Here is a 19,353-nt window from a genome sequence, read left to right as displayed (position 1 = left end):
ACCCATTAGCAATATGACTAGATGGTATTCACTACTCTCGCATAACTCTCCCACTGCCTACTCTAATATGAAGTACCACTAATTCGGTGGTGGCTGAGTGCTAACTGTTTTTGCCATCAAATGGAAACATGTGTCTTTCATGCATAAAGCAAAATAAGCGGCGTGGAGGAAGAAAAAAAGTAACATCCAAGACAGAGGGAGGGTAAACAAAGAAACTAGACAGACAAGTTCTATCGACAGACCCATTTTACTAAAGAGTCACTGTCAGGTTAAAAAAATCATGGGCCAAATTCTCTGCTGGGGTAAATTAGCATCGTTCCATTGACTTCACCAGAGCAACACTGATTTACGCCAGTGGAGTATGTGCACTCATATTTTTTTAATGGCCCTTACCTGTGGGTAATAACAATAACCTCAGATTATCCCAACAAAAATATTGCTAAGGCTCTAGGTTTTGTTGCAAATGCTGCAGAGAAGTGGTTCAGCTGAGGGCGTAATACATTTTTAAAAGAGTCTTGAGAACATGTATTAATATTGGCTCATACTTTCAGGGGCCCTGTCACAGTTACAGCCTGGCTGCAGCTCTGACCCCCTCTGGTCTCTCTAAGTGTCCCCCTCACATGTCCTTCCTTTGTGTCCTATGTCTTCCCCTCTACCAAGGTGGACTCCCATGATTCTCCCACCCTTACACTGGACCCTGGGCTACAACACCCTGTGGTCAACTGTACTTACCCGGCAGGTCTCCCTGGGTATTTGCGGTTCTTACCACTGGGAGCTTGTGACCAGTGATGGATACAGAGACCAGACAGCCTTCTTAAACCCAAGGATTGTTTAATCTTAACAATAGGAAGAAGGCAAAACCTATGAGAAAAATAATTTTAACCCAAAAAACAGTGTAAATGCATGTCTATCATACAGGAGAGTTACCCCGCCTGTGAAGGGATCCTATGAAAGCCTAGCTCCTTCTGACACCATGGTGGGTGTCAGCCTGTTTCCCCCAACAGCTCACTGACCCCTGGCCATAGAGAGTCCTTTTAACCTGCCAGAAGTCCCTCAGACTCTGAGTTCGGGGCCTGTTGCCTAACACCAGTTTGGTGAACACGATGGGGGGGTTGAGCCATCCTCATTGAGGCTAGTTGCTCTCCCATTCTCTTGTAGCACCCCTCCACAATTTGGTAGATTAGCCGCTATCCGAAGGTGTTGTACTCTTTCCTGCCAGTCAGCCTCTCCTTGAAGAAACCCTCTGTATCTGTAACCCTTCCGCCAAAATGCCCCAAACTGTCAAATAGCTGAAATGCAAATGGGGCCTGGCCCATTCAGTCCTTTCCCCTTGTTCCCCAACAGATGGGTCTTTGATACTGTAAAAAATGACAACAGGTTTCACAAATGTGGGGCCAGATTTTCAGATGTGCTCTGTTCCCAACATGGAGTTTGGCCATTGACTTCCATGGGGCCGGGATTTCACTCTGGTCCTTACGTGGCCCAGATTTTCAAAGTGGCACATGCCAGTCAGGTTTGCACAGCTAGGAAGGTATTTGTACAGGGGCTCTGTGTTGGACGTGGGCTTGCTCTATCTTTATTTATGAATACTATATGTTCTGTATATTTGTCTTTTGGGTTCGAGGGTTGTGTGACTATGTAAGCCCTGTTGCCTGAACCCCGAGAGAGTTGGGAACTCACTGTTGACACCTGTTGGTGAATAGGGAGAAGAGTGGCCCAGAGCTGCTTGAGAACTGCAGATGGCCTGGGGTTTTGTTGGCGGAGGGAGCTCTCTGCTGCCATCTGTTGGGGGACAAGAGGAAATGACTGAATGGGCCACACAACATTTACATTTCCACTATGTTACAGTTTGGGGCATTTTGTGCTCGCCTGTCACCACTGCATCTCCAGGTGGGTAGGGGGAGCTGGGCAGAAATGCAGAATTTTAAAAGCAAAACCTCCATTAGCCAAGGCTGACATGACTGACAGGAGAAAGTAGGCTATTGATTGCATTCCCTCCACTGGGCTCCTCAGGTCCTGCTAGGGACAAAGCAAGCCAAGAACAATTTTGGGAGTCTGATCAGCAAGCAGTCGCTCAGCCCTCCCTGGGAGCTGTTACTGTTCTCAGCTCCGTCCTGGTATTCCTTTGCTGTGCTGTAATCAGCTCTCACCTTACCAAGCCTCATGCTGGGACATGTTTATATGACCAGGCCTTTTCCCCTTCATTAGTACCAAGGTCAGGAGAGATCAGAGGTCAGGCCCAAGCTGGATGATTTCACTTTTAAACAAATCCAACACCTCCCCCTGTCCTTCCCCTCAAAGAGGCTGTCACATAAATTTTCATTTTGTACCACTAGTTTTTCCTTTGCGTTAACAAAGGGGATATTTAATTCACTAAAACCATCAGGTCATTCCTTCTTTATTAATCCTAGAGTATTTGTGTAGCTCTTGTCAGTGCCCGGCTCCTGCACTTAATTTACAAAGTGTCAATGAGGAACTCTGTAAAAATAACAGTGGCAAAGGTTTTAAATACAAATACAATATGATCTCCCATCCTCACATACTGCAACGATTTTAAACTGAACCAGCTGGAACTCAGCAACCCAGAGATTCCTGGCTGCCCAATTTTATTCTCTCCCTCAGCTGTTTCTGTAACATAATTGCAGGGAGTAGCAAAACTGGTGCTATTAGAATTGGGATGTTTCAGTGAGCAACAAGGTAAAATGCAACAGACTCGTTTCATTTTCACTAGTTTCACTCATCTGAATCCAAGAGTTTGAGCTAAAACTTAGGTAGAAGTCTCTGAAAACTAAAGCCACTAAAATTTTGTGCAGCTTCTGAATGCTTCTGTGATTCTCCCTGGGAAAGAGTGATTGCAGGAGAGGAAAGAAACCTACTGCTAAACATTCTCTCTGAGAAGCAGGACACAAGGTTGCTGTAATGTTGCATTTCCACAGCATTATTCCTTTTTCTGGACTCTCGCATTCCACCTTTTCAAACATTCCAGGCAAGCAATTCACAGCGGGCACTTTGCTAGCAGTGCCCCCTGCTGTTTAAAAGGAAATTTCAAAGGCCGTTTGACCTGGGAAAAGAAATTAGCCTTCACCATATGTTGGGTTAGGCGATTTAGGTTGCAATTGCCAAAGGAGTTTAAGGGAGTTAGGTGCTCAAAGCCTACTCAAAGTAAAATTCCCTTGGTCTTCCTTGAAAAACCTGATTCTTCAAGATGCTTAGTGCACTGGAGGTCTGAGTTCAAACCCTGCCTTAGGTCACAAATGGAAATGAATTCTGTGGTTCCAACTTAGTCCCTAGTGAACACAAGTGCCATGGCACAGCCCTCTGTAGTAGGAAGAGAGCCTGAGACATAAGCCCTTGTACCAGGGGCCTGGTATAAGGCAGGACCTCCTCACAGAATCTGGCAAGATCAGGGCTGATATTGCAGAAATATACATTCCTAAGAAGTTCTAGTTACAGAGTACTCACACAAACATCCCGATACCAAGGATGGTACAAAAACATTCCCCAAGGATAACAGGAACACACTGACCCCTCCTAAAAGATAAGGTCAGAATGACAGTATGTAATAGAGATGTTTTGATCAAACCAACATGTACAAGGTGAGGGGTAATAACTAGCCATGTCAGGGGGCAGTAACTAACTATGTCAGAGGGGTAGAACTAACTTGTTTGTATTGGAATATAAAGATGTATCTCAGAGAGAATCTGGCCTAGGGAGGAACGGAAAGTCCCACCGTTCACTGAGTTGGTACATTGTTATGGGCATACGTGTATTAGTGGTCCGGTAGAGTCTGCAGGATACTAGTATTATGCTTCGTCGACAATTAGTGTGGCTGGGTGCCTTCATCCCTTAACGAATCTTGTGGTCATTGGGCGGTTCACTCGAGGTCTGCAGTGCCAGCTGTCCATGCAGGGATGGGGTAGCACACAAAGAGAACACACACACAGCCAGACATCTATCAACATGTAACCACACCACCAAGTTCCACTCAAGAGCACTGGAACAGGGCATGCATCTTCTGCTTGACATTTGTAGTTTTGTAACCACTAGTATAGTAATGCAGGTGAAGAATGAGGCCCAGGTATAAAGTTGGGAGCATACCACTTCCCCATGCCTGCTCACGGTAGGCCCAATTTTAGCTGTTTTTATTAGCCCTCCGTCTTCAAAAGCAAGCAACCCAAACATTACCTTTAAAAAGTACTCCAGAGAGAGCATTTCTAATCCAAATTACTTTTTAACAAAGTCCTTTGGGCTCTTCTGAAAATCCCAGGCTAAATCTATAACATTCAAATAATTCTAATAATAATAACTCTAATGAGGCAGGAAATAGAAATATACCCATCGTGTCACAGGCCAAGCGATCTTGCCTAATTTCTGTACTCCAATTAACGTCTAACTCGGGATGGCCTGCCTGTGCCTCAGACTCCACACAAAAAATCCAAAGGTCTCTCACTGACCTAAAGATGAAGTGCAGTCAGAATTAAGCTCTCACCAGGCTTGGCTTCTTGGCCAAAGGCAGAGGGAGGATCCTTCCACCCAACCGTTGGCTTTACCCAGAACTGCCCCCCTGATAGAAGCAGACAGCCCTTATCATCTGGCCTACTGAGCCCTAATTGGCCTCTGCCTGCTCCCACCCCTTCTAGCCTCTGGAGGGCTAAGTCTTCCTGACCTTGGGAAGCCTTTCTAGGCAACCCCTGGAGGTCCAAACTCACTGCCCTTCTTTTTCTTAAAGGGATGCTTCTGAAGACAGAGTGTGCTGAGGTAACAGGATCTGGCCGGGACAGTGAATGCCTGGCACATCACATTACCAATTAACCAGTCTTAGGAAGTGGCACTGTTTAGGACAAGACTTACCTTTGATAATGGCCTACAAATTGTACCTTATGTTGCTCATCTTCTTTTACTGACCTTTACTTTTTTACTCTTAGTAAAAAAGATATTGCCAGTGTGAATCGAAATCCTCTGTGTGTAACAATCAACATGTCAAAGTCAACTTGTATCTAAATATAAACTCCACACAGGAATATATGTATTAAAAATTACCTGATGCAATGTCACACTCATATTAGCAATGCTGGGACTTTGCTTTTATTCTCTGTTACACAGTTTGAATCACTTCATACCAGGGACAATCACAAGAGTGTTGTGTAGTACACACTATACAATCATTATTCTGTTCCCTTCTTTTCTGGTCTCCACTAGGGAATTGCATGGAAAATTCTCCACCAATGCTACCACCAGTGTAACTGCACATATCTAACAGGAACAGCAGAGACAAGAGGAAGCAAGCTAGAAAGTGACATGGAGACAGACAGTGATTAGTGTTGGGATATAGATATTCAGGCCTGCCTGTAAAGGCCTATACTCTAAGAATGTAGGTATATGTTTATCATTTAGCTAGTTATAGAGGTATAAAAGAAAGAATCTGTGTAAGGGCCTTCTCTCACTGTGACAGTCTGAGGCCCTGTTCTTAGGCCAATGCCTTTGGCTAAGCAGCAGAGGCAGCCATAAGCTGGGAAGCGACTGGTCTCATCCTCACATTCCAAACTAGTCAATATGGGGCTGTTAGGAAGGTGATCCGATCTATCACCTCCAGAGAAAGGGAAGAGCCTAGAAGATGTAAAAGGAAATTTAATCTGATAGTTTTCTGTCTGGTACGAACTCACTTATCAATAGACACAGCTGGGAAACCCTTATGTCTTTATAGAGGTAGTTGTGAAATCCTCACTTCTGTATTGTTTTGTCATTATAGTTCCTACTTTGCTATTGTTTATTTGTCTGGTTCTGTGATTGTTTCTGTCTGCTGTATAATTAATTTTGCTGGGTGTAAACTAATTAAGGTGGTGAGATATAATTGGTTAGCTAATCATGTTACAATATGTTCAGATTGGTTAGGTAAATTTCAGTAGAATGACTGGTTAAGGTATAGCTAAGAATATTACTATATAAATTAGGGGCAAACAGAAAGTAAGTTGGGATTCGAAAATAAGGAAGAAGGAACTTGGATTTAAGCTTGCTGGAAGTTCACCCCAATAAACTTCAAATTGTTTGCACCTTCTGATTTTGGGTATTGTTGCTCTCTGTTCATGCGAGAAGTACCAGGGAAGTGGAAGAGTGAAGGAATAAGCTCTCTAACAGTTAGGGGTTGTGTGAGTCATTCTCTGTATCCAGTTTCATTCATTATGATGCTGAGACTCTCTCCTTCCTCCAAGCAATTTCATTAATAAAAGTGATAGAAATGCCAGGAGCCACCAGAGCCTTGTCTACACTAAGGCACCTCCCATCAGATCACTTGTGGGACTTCTCCCCTACAGATACACAAGGCCTATGCAGTGACACAGGCTCAAACTCAGATCTTGGTGTCATGCTAAACTAAGCTCAAAAGGTTAAGGAGCTCACCCTTGTATAACTATCCAAGGTTTTTTTGGGCTGGAAACCTCACAGGAACATACTACCTCTCTCAGGGTTGGCAATGTTTCCTGGTTTCTGAGCAGGAAAATATTATTTTAAATGTTAAACAACCTTTTTTTAACCTTAGGCTAGACTCAGTTATAAGTTTTGTTCAGTGGTTCAGGCCAGTTCTCAGCTGCCAGAGCCTTGTTCCTCCGCTGGAAGCACATGCCAACACCATCCTCCAGTGTCGTCTCAACACCAAAAAGCAGCTAACACCAACGATTTACAGCCCATCGTTCTAAAAATAAATAGTCTGCAGGGCCCAGTCACTCCAGGGTCAGCTGGCGTGGAGGACATGGGGCCAGCCCCTTCTCATATTTACTATGAAAGATCACATGCTTCCCCCTCTCCTATTCCAGTCCAAATCGGAAACTGAGCCAAATGATGAACAGGGAAATAGTCGGTAACTATTGTGCATTCAAAATCCCATTCCAAGCCATACTCAGTGGTGCCTGAGGGAATTAGGTGCCGCCCACTGACGGTGGCAATTAGGCACCAACTCCTTTGAATATACCAGCCTTCAAGACGAATCCACCCTGACTCATCATTTCTCTCTGAAGAGGGTGATTGTTTTGGTTCTCAGAAGACTGGAGGGATGACTAAAGCCAGGCACTGTTCAAGCTCATGGCGTCCAGCTCAGTCAGCTCTGCCTTAATTCTGACCTCCGGCATTTCCCACACACACCACCTGCCCACCCCCGGTTTTCCTTCTCCCAAGCTATTTTGCCAAGGATTTTTTATTCTGGCTTTGTAACAGAGCCCGCAGGATATGAAGAGAGTGACTTCCAGCTGAGAGGAGCCTAACACAGCTCTGGCTGGGCCAGGGGAGGCAGCTTCTTAGCTCTAGGAGAGCTGGCCACGTGAGCCCTGGTTTGAATTAGCTGAGAGACGGTGCAGAGGGAGCACATGGCAGTACCACAGCCATTGCCTGTACATGAGCGGCGGGGAGAGTTTGCCAACAAGGTGCCTGCTCACGTGGCCTGGCCACCAGAAGTAGGTGTCACATGGGCAAACATCCAGTAGGAAATAGAGTGAGACCTCCAGTCTGTAGGCCCAATCATGCAAATGCTCACTCAGGGGGGTAGTCCCGTGGCAACCGATGGGAATATTCACATGAGGGAAGACTGACAACACAAGGGGTGCTGAGTCAGGCCGCAAGGGATTAGATGATTTGGGAATGAGTTTGTTAACTAATGGTGTTATTATTGCACCCTGCATTACCGCCCACAATCAGAAAGTTGTAGCCCATTAGTGAGCTGGAATGGTGTAGAAACAGTTTTTTCACAATATACATCCCATTACCCCAGAGAATTACTCAGCCTCATTGATGACCAGTCTTTGCTGTTTCAAAGTAAATATTTCCAAATGCTGCACACTGAATATGAATGTATTGCATTTTTCCCATATGTCTTTGACCTATGCAATGAACAGCCCCCACAATTAAAAAGTTACTGCCAGCTACTCTATGGCTTCATTTCTATTTCTTCAATGTTTCCCAAACCCCTTTAGAAGCTTGAAGATAAAGGCCCTGATTCGGGAAAGCATTTCACCACGTGCTTAACTCTGTCCCTGTTCAGGGTAACATGTAAGCACATGCTGATCTCTAAGCAGATGCTTACAATTAAGCACGTACTAAAGTGCTGATCTGAATTGAGATGTTTTCCTGAATTGAGACCAAAATTTCTTTTCCTCTTCATTAGTTCCTAGATTTTCCAATGCCACCCTCCGTTTTTGCACTAACAATTATTTGCAGGTGAAATTTCTCATGATGATGTTGAGCTACCTGATTGCAGCCATGAATGAGGTACTTCAATAACTAAGGGTCTGATCACTAGATAAGAGCTAGGTAGGTGGACAGGAACACTGGACTGGGACTCAGAAGACGGATTCTATTTCTGGCTCTGCCACTGGCCTCTTGGGCAAGTCACTTCCCCTCTCCATGCCTCAGTTTCCTCATCTGTAAAATGTGGATAATGATACTGACCTCCTTTGTAAAGCACTTTGAGGTCTACTGATAAGAAGAGCTAGGTATTATTAATAGTTATTATCCATACAAGTCTTTCATTGACCTCAGTGGGCTTTGGATCACATCCCAACTGAACCAAAGTTGTGCCTTGAGAAACAGATGCCTCCTTAAGGATGGGATGAACATATGGCTCTTATCTCTTTGTAAAATGTTTATTTTTCACTCCCCACATGCTTCAGAGCTGAGCAGAGGCATATATAGATGGACAAGAAGTGCAATATACCAGTTCACTTAGCAGGGAGGGTAGAGACCGTTCCTCGCGTGTCTGAAAATCCCCTAGCAGTTTGGAAGTGACTAGAGCAGTGGCAGCTACAGCTATAAAAAGGAAATGAGACCCAGTGCGGGTGTGAAGCCCTAGATTTCAGGAACAGCGTGGATGGAGTGTGTCAGCTATGCAGCACCCAGCACTAGAACTGGTCGCAGTTTTTCAAAAACTTCCACCCAACAATCTATGTGAACATCTCTAATTTGAGGATGAAAGTCCTTCACCATTTTTTAAACCAGCTCTCCCCCCTGCATGACAGGAGAGGGAGGAGCTGGCCGGCAGGCAGGGGGCACTGGGGGAGAAGGGAGCACTCATCTGCGGGGCTGCTGGTGAGAGCTGAGCACCCACTACTTGTTTCCGTGGGTGCTCTAGCCCCGGAGCACCCACTGAGTCAGCACTTATGCTTGCTCACATTTTTTCACTACAGCCTAGAACCCAACCACTGGTGGGGCAGCTGAGGAGCCTGCATGGGTAACACTGTGAGAACACCCCTTTCGCAAGCACACCTCCCTCTGTCACAGTAATGCCCCATCGGTGCCACCCGTTCCAAGGACACCTGGGCAGCTGAGCATATGCGGCAATGGAAGGTAGACTCCAGCTGCCCTATACACCGATGAGGACTGGATTCCAGCTGCCCTATACAATTATGGAGAGTAGGGAGGTAAAAACAGGGCTCTCTGACCTGTACCCAGGCTATCCTGTAGCTAGGTCCTGGATCAGGCCTTTAGGCCATATGGAGAGTCAGGCATAAATAGCAAGTGTTTGTACCCCCCAGGCACTCAGGAAGACACAACCTAGGGCATGTGCTCCGCACAAGACAGTGGCTGCAGCTGGATTGAACACCCCAGTTGTGCACTTGTCCTAAGAAGAGGGCAAGTGCATGTTCTGGCTTTTCATGTAGAGCCAAGACACCCTGCCTTCATCTCCCTTTGGTCATGTTCCTGCTGCCTGAGAACCACCTCCACAGTTTGAAGATGGACTACAGTGAAAGCACAGCACACTGACCAGGAGTCCCCCCTCCGCAGCCAGGCCACAGAGCAAGAGAGCTAGTCAGAGCTGAGTGCAGCCTCTGGAATGCAGTGGCTGGCTGGAATGACTGTAAGCAGAGCCCTGCCAGGACCAAGCAAGAGAAGCATGTTTTTATTTAAAAGCCACATGCTGGGGCGTATCAGCCAGCCCATCAAAGCCCTCCTCGGTCTGTGGATACCCAAGGCCTTGGTGAGCAGATGCTCTCACTGAGTCATGCTGATATCACCACCCTGTCTCACCTTCCACATAAGCACAGCAAGAAGACTCGATTTCTGCTCTGCCCCGGCCCAGAGGGCCATTGACGAAGTTCAAGAGCCATGGGCAAGAGAAACACTGTTAGCTCCTGAAGGTGTTTAATGACTGCTGACCCCGGGAAGGAGTGCATGGCAGCTCCGCCGCACAGCCACCGCTTTCCCAGCCAAAGAGAATGCTATGTTTGGTGAAGCTGTAGAAGTCTGCAGGGAAGGGCTGTCATTACTTGGAGTAACACCACCATGTTTATCCTTCCACTGAGGATAATGAGGGCAGGAGTTTAATTTTATATACTTACCTATTGTTCATTGGATGCTTTGTAATGCTGAGCTGTTTGGACAGCTTAGTAAATGCTCAGAAGAAACAAATCACTAAATTCTCACTGAAATCAGAAGGTATTTTGTTAAAGGGAAAATACCAGCAGTGGGAAAGCAGCCAGCATTTAATCCATTTTAAAGCCAGAAGTGACAGTAATGATCATCACTTCCGACCTCCTGCAGAACGTAGGCCAAGGAACTGTTGTAATAATTGGGGCCTAACAGACCTATCCGAAATGTGAACTCAGCTGTTGGAAAGTGGGTGAAAGTTTATAAAATGTTCCCGTCACCTATTACAATCAATGTCGATGGGATAAATTCCAAAAGGGAGACAGAAAAACTGAATGAGTCCAAACAATGGACACAATGCACGGACACGTCTGGTGAACAAGAGGAGAACGGAACCGGCAATGGATGAGCCAAAATTGGTGTGTTGGAAACTAGGCCTAACTGGTGGACAAAATAATGAAAGGATGGACAGTTCTGCCCACCACCTCGCCTTGGGGTCCTGAAAAGAGAGCCTTTGTGGGGATCAAACGGGGAATGGATTCCTGGCAGAGTCCCGAGGGACAGGCTGCCAGGCCTCTGCTTCACTACAAAGAAACTGTCCTTTGGCCACGAGTCTCGCGGGCAACTGTGTCATTGTGACACACAGACCTCAGCATGCCCATGGTTAGCCTCAGCTAACCATCACTGCTGCACCCACAAGGACCCCAGCCCAATACATGTGGACGTGTTATTGCTTGACTTTAGCAAAGCTTTTGACACGGTCTCCCACAGTATTCTTGCCAGCAAGTTAAAGAAGTATGGGCTGGATGAATGGACTATAAGGTGGATAGAAAGCTGGCTAGATCGTCAGGCTCAATGGGTAGTTTTCAATGGCTCCATGTCTAGTTGGCAGCCAGTATCAAGCGGAGTGCCCCAAGGGTCGGTCCTGGGGCCGGTTTTGTTCAACATCATCATTAATGATCTGGAGGATGGCGTGGATTGCACCCTCAGCAAGTTTGGAGATGACACTAAACTGGGAGGAGTGGTAGATATGCTGGAGGGTAGGGATAGGATGCAGAGGGACCTAGACAAATTAGAGGATTGGGCCAAAAGAAATCTGATGAGGTTCAACAAGGACAAGTGCAGAGTCCTGCATTTAGGACAGAAGAATCCCATGCACCGCTACAGACTAGGGACCGAATGGCTCGGCAGCAGTTCTGCAGAAAAGGACCGAGGGGTTACAGTGGACGAGAAGGTGGATATGAGTCAACAGTGTGCCTTTGCTGCCAAGAAGGCCAATGGCATTTTGGGCTGTATAAGTAGGGGCATTGCCAGCAGATCGAGGGACGTGATCGCTCCCCTCTATTGGTGAGGCCTCATCTGGAGTACTGTGTCCAGTTTCGGGCCCCACACTACAAGAAGGATGTGGAAAAATTGGAAAACATCCAGCAGAGGGCAACAAAAATAATTAGGGGACTGGACACAGGACTTATGAGGAGAGGCTGAGGGAACTGGGATTGTTTAGTCTGCGGAAGAGAAGAATGAGGGGAGATTTGATAGCTGCTTTCAACTACCTGAAGGGGGTTCCAAAGAGGATGGATCTAGACTGTTCTCAGTGGTAGCAGATGACAGAAAAGGAGTAATGGTCTCAAGTTGCAGTGGGGGAGGTTTAGGTTGGATATTAGGAAAAACTTTTTCACTAGGAGGGTGGTGAAACACTGGAATGGGTTACCTAGGGAGGTGGTGGAATCTCCTTCCTTCGAGGTTTTTAAGGTCAGCCTTGACAAAGCCCTGGCTGGGATGATTTAGTTGGGGATTGGTCCTGCTTTGAGCAGGGGGTTGGACTAGATGACCTCCTGAGGTGCCTTCCAATCCTGATATTCTATGATTCTATGTGGGATCCTTCTCAGTCTTCCCCTCTCTCGGGTGTTCCTTTCCATCCCCCACTAGCCTCCTCCTGGTCCTCTCTCTCTCCTGGCTTTTCACCTGATGCACCGCATGGCATCAGCACAATGAGATGAAATGGCCCATCCAGCTCCGCCCAGCCTGAGAAAGATCAGTGAAGGCGAGGGACCTGATCACAGGGGCAGTGGGAGCTAGTGCCCCTGCAATGGAAATACTCTTGCGGCTCTGCCGCTGCATAAACTCACCTGGAGGTGCCTCTGCAGCACCCAGGATCAAGCCAGCGAGCAAGTAAGGCTGCCTCCCCTAGAGCCAAGTTTTCTTTGCTCCCCATCCTGTCCTTCACTCCCCATTCACAGCAAGCTTCTGCCTCTCCTGCCTGATCAGACCAGACAGTTGGTGTCCCAAACTGGGTCTAGCGCAACAGCTGCTGTGGCCAACCTCCCAGCCCAGAGCACCCATCTGTGCCTGACTTGTTGGCCAGTATCCTGAGCACATCAGCAAAAGCCGTACTTCCCCCTCCATTACAACCCTAACTCTTTGTCCCTCTTATGTCTGTCTGTTACATCCAAGGCAGGGAAGGGACTGTCATTCACAACTCAGAACTGAACAGAGCTAACCTGTTCCTCCCCACCCAGAAGGACCCGGGTAGCTAGCTGAGCAGGGGCAGAGTGGGAAGTAAATTGCCCAGGCAAAGGGATGGCACTTATTGTTTCCTTCTGGAGCAAGGGGAAGCATGGCCCAAATTGTGAATTACAGTCATTATTCAGCCCCTGCTCTGTTCCTGGGGCAGCGCAACTTCCTGATTGTAATATGCCAATCCATCCATATGCATTTGCACAGTGCCTAGCACAACGGGGCCCTTATTTCAGTTGGACTCTCTAAGCACTACTGTAATACACGTACATAATAACAATACTAAAACAGTGCTGTGAAGGTGTCGCCATACACCCCACAGCCCCATCAGTTATCCTACTCTAGGAGAGTACCCAGCAACAGGCTCCAAGGGGTGTAACACAAGGGAAAATATCAATACGCATATCAAGCCAATTCCATGTGATTGTACAAGAATTCATCCTCACACCATGAGTGCCCAGAGTAAAGAAGTGCTGAAGCAGAGTTTGGGCTAGCTAGAAATTAGAAGTATTATCAGATCTTACATTGTCTACATAACATAAAGCAACAGCAAACCTAGGCCCTGACTTCTGTTGACTCCCAAGTCACAGTATCTAGGGTAGCTAGTAAGAACGTAGACTTATCCTGCCACTGAAGGTAATGTCTGCAGTTTGAATACCATATCCAAGTTAACCAGCACCAATGGAGAGCAGCCAGAAACAGTGGAAAGAAATATAACGTCACGCACTTTCTTGTTTATCTTTCTCTAGATACTTAACCTCCTCTCCTCCTTCTCTGCTGGTTCCTTCCCAGCTCCCAGACTCCCACCATGGGGTCATGGAATCATAGGGTTAGAAGGAACTGCAAGGGTCATCTAGTCTAACTCCATGCCAAGATGCAGGATTTGTTGTGTTTAAACCATCCAAGCCTGATGGCTATCCACCCACCTCTTGAAAACCTCCAGTGAAGGAGCTTCCACAACCTCCCTAGGCAGTCTGTTCCACTGTCCTACTGTTCTTACAGGTAGGAAATTTTCCTGAGATTTAATCTAAATCTGCCGTGCTGTAGTTTGAACCCATTGCCTCTTGGCCTGTCCTTTATGGCAAAAGAGAACAATTTTTCTCCATCTTTTTTATGGCAGCCTTTCAAGTATTTGAAGACCGCTGTCATGTCCCCGCTTAATCACCTCTTTTCCAAACTAAACATACCCAGTTCCTTCAGCCTTTGCTCATATGGCTTGTGTTCCATCCTTTTGATCATCTTTCTCACTCACCTCTGAATCCTTTCCAGTTTCTTGACATCCTTTCTATACAGTGGTGACCAAAATTTGACACAGTACTGCAGCTAAGGCGAAACCAACTCTGAGCAGAGTGGTACTATCACCTCCGATGACTTGCATGCTATGCCTCTGTTAATGCAACCTAAAATTACATTTGCTTTTTTTTTTTTTTGCAACAGTGCTGCTGCCAAGCCAGTTATCCCCCACTCTGTATTTGTGTATTTATTTTTTCTTCCCTAACTGTAGCACCTTACATTTGTCTTTGCTGAATTTCATTGTGTTGTCTGTAGCCCAGTTGTCCAATTTATCAAGATCCCTCTGAATTTAAGCTCTGTCCTCCAAAGTGTTGGCAAGCCCCCTCAGCCTTGTGTCATCTGCAAGTTTGATCAGTCTGCTCCCTGTTCCTACATCCAGATCATTAATAAAGATGTTAAACAACACTGGACCCAGAACAGATCCCTGTGGAACCCCATTTGAGACCTCCCTCCAATCTGACATCATTCCAGTCATAAAAAAAAGGAGGACTTGTGGCACCTTAGAGACTAACAAATTTATTGGAGAATAAGCTTTCGTGAGCTACAGCCCACTTCATTGGATGCATGCAGTGGAAAATACAGTGGGGAGATTTTATATACACAGAGAACATGAAACAATGGGTGTTACCATACACACTGTAACAAGAGTGACCAGGTAAGGTGAGCTATTACCAGCAGGAGAGCAGGGTGGGTAGGGGGGGAACCTTTTGTAGTGATAATCAAAGTGGGCCATTTCCAGCAGTTGGCAAGAACGTGTGAGGAACAGTTCATAGTTACTCTTTGTGATTGTTTAACCAATTATGTATCTACTTAATGGTACATCCACCAACCCCACATTTCTCCATCTTACTATCAGAATGTCATGTGGGACGGTGTCAAAAGTCTTACTGAAGTCCATGTGTGTTATGTCCACCACATTCCCCCATCCACCAAACCAGTTACCCTGTCAAAGAAGGAAATCAAGCTGGTTTGGCATGATTTGTTCTTAGCACGACTCTTCACAGCTTTCTGCCTCCTGAGCTTATGACATTTGATTATCCCTGATAAGTGTAAATTTCCCAGCCACCTCATCTCCCAGCACTAGTTTACTAACCAAATATCAAGGCCTGGTGACAATTTGGGGCACTGAGAGGCAGAGATGACTGGCACTTTTCCAACAGAACGTTTTTCTCTCTGAAAATGCTGATTTCTCAAACTGTTACATGAAAATACATTAACTTCGACAAAAAGTACATTTTGAAAGAAAAATTGAAAAAACCCCAACATTTTGACATTGAATGTTTTGATTTTCTGTTTTGAAACAACTTTTCATTTCAATTTTTTTAAAATTGCATTAAATATTATCTACAATGAAGAAAAGTCAAAGTCAGAACAATTCCTTGTTATCATAACAAACCATTTTGATCGACCCATAACAACAAATTTGTATTTTGTTTTGGAGGAAATGTAAAGGTTTGTTTTGTTTCAGTTTTGTTCCCTTTTGGAATAGGAGTTTTCAAAACCACAGATTTCCTACGAAGTGAAAAATCCAGTTCCTACCCAGCAATATTGAGCAGTTAATGTAGCACACACACACACCCCAGAGGAAAAGAAGTTATTAACATATGTGGGAAATGGAGCTAAAGGGGAAAAAAGAGCAGAGGGAGAAAGAGAGGACAGAGGCTAGAATTGTCTGTGTGCCAGTGGAGAGTGACTTGGCCGGAAGATGGTTTTTACTGCATTTAAATGTGTAAGATATATTTTGATTAATTCTACTAGACTACACCAGCCATCCTTACAACTCCCAGTGCACTAATTAAGGAGAAGAGGCGGACAGTGACTCATGCTGGAAGAAGCCCAGTAATAAAAAGAGGAATCTCAGTACTCATACAACTGAGAACATCCCCAGATCAGCACAGCTGGGAGAAAGGTCAGACTGATAATGGAGGCTCTTTGATAATGAAATGTTCCCAAGGAAGGCTGGCGCAGGAGCTCGGCATGGCCCACACAGGGACAAAACAGGGCCCAGGTTTGGCTAGATGGCCAGAATTTTGATCGACTCAGCTGAGTTGTCTTATTTATTCTTTGTGGGTTTCTTTGTCCTACGAACAACTAATTGAGCTGATTATACACAAAGATTGGGGATGTGGATGGGACCCTGGCTTTCAGCAGCCAACCGTATCTGGCATACAGCCAGCCATACCTGCCTTGGAGATGTTCTGGTGGCTTGGTTCCTTCTGACCCCCTCCTCTTTGCCTCCCTGCCTGGGAGAAGTAAGTTCTTCTTTTGCTCATCCCCCCTTGGAGCCTGATGGGAGATTTACCCTTTTGGGGGGAGCCCAGAGAAGGCAATGGAGAGTTTGGATTGGAGCCTGTGGAGATAGCACAGTAGGAAATTTCTCTTCCCACATGCCATAGTGAGGATATGGGCTCAGGACTAACAGCAGAAGTCTTCTTCCCTGTCCTCACTGGAGGAAGTAGGGATCTATGACATATAAAAGAAGTGCAGGGGAGAACAGATTGCAGGGGCGGCTGCTTTGATACGCTTCCAGGGGAGGGGTGAAATGGGGCTGGGAACTACAAACGGACCTCCTGCAGTTAAGCGTACGTCTACACTGCAGCTGGGAGCATGCTTCCTAGAGCAGGGAGGCAGACACGTGCGAGCTCTGCTCAAGCTGGTGCACTACTATTAGCAGCGTAGCTGGGGGTAGCACGAAGGGCAGCTCAGACGTACGTTCTTGGGTGGCTAGCCCGATCTGCTGCCTGCACTAGCCCCAGTGAGGCAGCTACATGTAGGTGCTGCTCGAGCTGAGCCAGCATGGCTCTGTGTACCTGGGCTGAGAAGCACGCAGCGTAGAAATAGCTTCCTAGGCACATCAGCACTGTGAAGAAAAACCCTCAGCCCTGTGTCTCAGAGCCTGGGACTGTTGACTTGGGCTCATGGGGTTCAGGCGCTGAAACCTGTCCAGGGTGGGGTGTCTCAGAGCCCAGGGTCCAGCCTGAGCAGGGATGTCTGCACTGCTCATTTTAATCTCCCAGCCCGAACACCGCCAGCCCGAATCAACTGACCCAGGTGCTCGTTCAAATGACTGAGACTCAGTGACACAAGTTGTTGGTTTTTTTGCAGTGTAGACATACCCTAAGAGGAAGGCACTCTTACCATGTGTCATTGAAGCCCACTACTGCTTTGTAAGGCAAGGAGATAAAGGATCAATGGAAAACTCATGCTGCAATGGAGACTGGTTTCTGGCCACCCAATAAGGGTTTCATTTTAATAGGGCTGTTGATTAATCGTAGTTAACTCACACAATTAACTCAAAAAAATTAATCACGATTAATGGCACTGTTAAGCAATAGAATAGTGAAATTTATTAAATATTTTGGATGTTTTTCTACATATTCAAGTATATTGATTTCAATTACAACACAGAATACAAAGTGTACACTGCTCACTTTTTATTATTATTTTTGATTACTAATATTTTCACTCTAAAATGATAAACAGAAGAAATAGTATTTTTCAATTCACCTCATACAAGTACTGTAGTGAAATCTCTTTATTGTGAAAGTGCAGGAGTGGGTGGGTGAGATTCTGTGGCCTGCGTTGTGCAGGAGGTCGGACTAGATGATCATAATGGTCCCTTCTGACCTTAGTATCTATGAATCTAAATGTAGATTTTTTTTGTTACATAACTGCACTCAAAAACAAAACAATGTAAAACTTTAGAGCCTACAAGTCCACTCAGTCCTACTTCTTGTTCAGCCAATCACAAAGACAAACAAGCTCATTTACATTTGCAGGACATAATGCTGCCTGCTTATTGTTTATAATGTCACATTTGTATTTGGCATTGCAAGATATTTATATGCTAGATATGTTAAACATTCATGTGGCCCTTCATGCTTCGGCCACCATTCCAGAGGACGTGCTTCCATGCTGATGATGCTTGTTAAGAAAAGAATATGTTAATTAAATTTGTGACTGAACTCCTTGGGGGAGAATTGTATGTCCCCTGCTCTGTTTTACCTGCATTCTGCTATATATTTCATGTTATAGCAGTCTCGGATGATGACCCAGCACACGTTGTTCGTTTTGCAGGAGGTCAGACTAGACGAGCAGGAGGTCAGATTAGATGATCATAATGGTCCCTTCTGACCTTAAAGTCTATGATTCTAAGAATATTTTCACTGCAGATTTGATAAAACTCAAAGAAGGTACCAATGTGAGATTTCTAAAGATAGCTATGGCATTCAACCCAAGGTTTAAGAATCTGAAGTGTCTTCCAAAATCTGAGAGGGTCAAGGAACATGCTTTCAGAAGTCTTAAAAGAGCAACACTGACACAGAAACTACTGAACCCGAACCAGCAAAAAAGAAAATCAACCTTCTGTTGGTGGCATCAGACTCACTTGATGAAAATGAACATGTTTCGGTCTGTACTGCTTGAGATCTGTTTGGGGATTGGTCCTGCTTTGAGCAGGGGGTTGGACTAGATGACCTCCTTAGGTCCCTTCCAACCCTGATATTCTATGATTCTATGATCATTATTGAGCAGAACCCATCATTAGCATGGACATATGTCCTCTGAATGGTGGTTGAAGCATGAAAGGACATATGAATCTTCAGGGCATTTGGCATGTAAATATCTTGTGATGCTGGCCACAGCAGTGCCATGTGAACGCCTGTTCTCACTTTCCGGTGACATTGTAAACAAAAAGCAGACAGCATTATCTCCTGCAAATGTAAACAAACTTGTTTGTCTGAGCGATTGGCTGAATAAGAAGTAGGACTGAGTGGACATGTAGGCTTTACATTGTTTTATTTTTGAATGCAGGGGGTTTTTTTACATAATTCTACTTTTGTAAATTCAACTTTCATGCTAAAGAGATTGCACTACAGAACTTGCAATGGAGGAATTGAAAAATACTATTTCTCTTGTATTTTACAGTGCAAATATTTGTAATAAAAATAAATATAAACTGAGCACTGTGCACTTTGTATTCTGTGTTGTAATTGAAATCAATATACTTGAAAGTGTAGAAAACATCCAAAAATATTTAAATAAATGGTATTCTATTATTGTTTAACTGTGCGATTAATTGCAATTTTTTTTAATCACTTGAGAGCCCTAAATTTAAAATTTCAAAAATTGTTCTAACTGAGCCTTCATCGATAGAGATAGGCAACATTTTTCCAACCAAACTTTTTTTTTTTTTTT

Source organism: Lepidochelys kempii, chromosome 11, assembly GCF_965140265.1.
Source record: "Lepidochelys kempii isolate rLepKem1 chromosome 11, rLepKem1.hap2, whole genome shotgun sequence".
Taxonomy (NCBI): domain Eukaryota; kingdom Metazoa; phylum Chordata; order Testudines; family Cheloniidae; genus Lepidochelys; species Lepidochelys kempii.
This window is presented reverse-complemented; position numbering follows the sequence as displayed.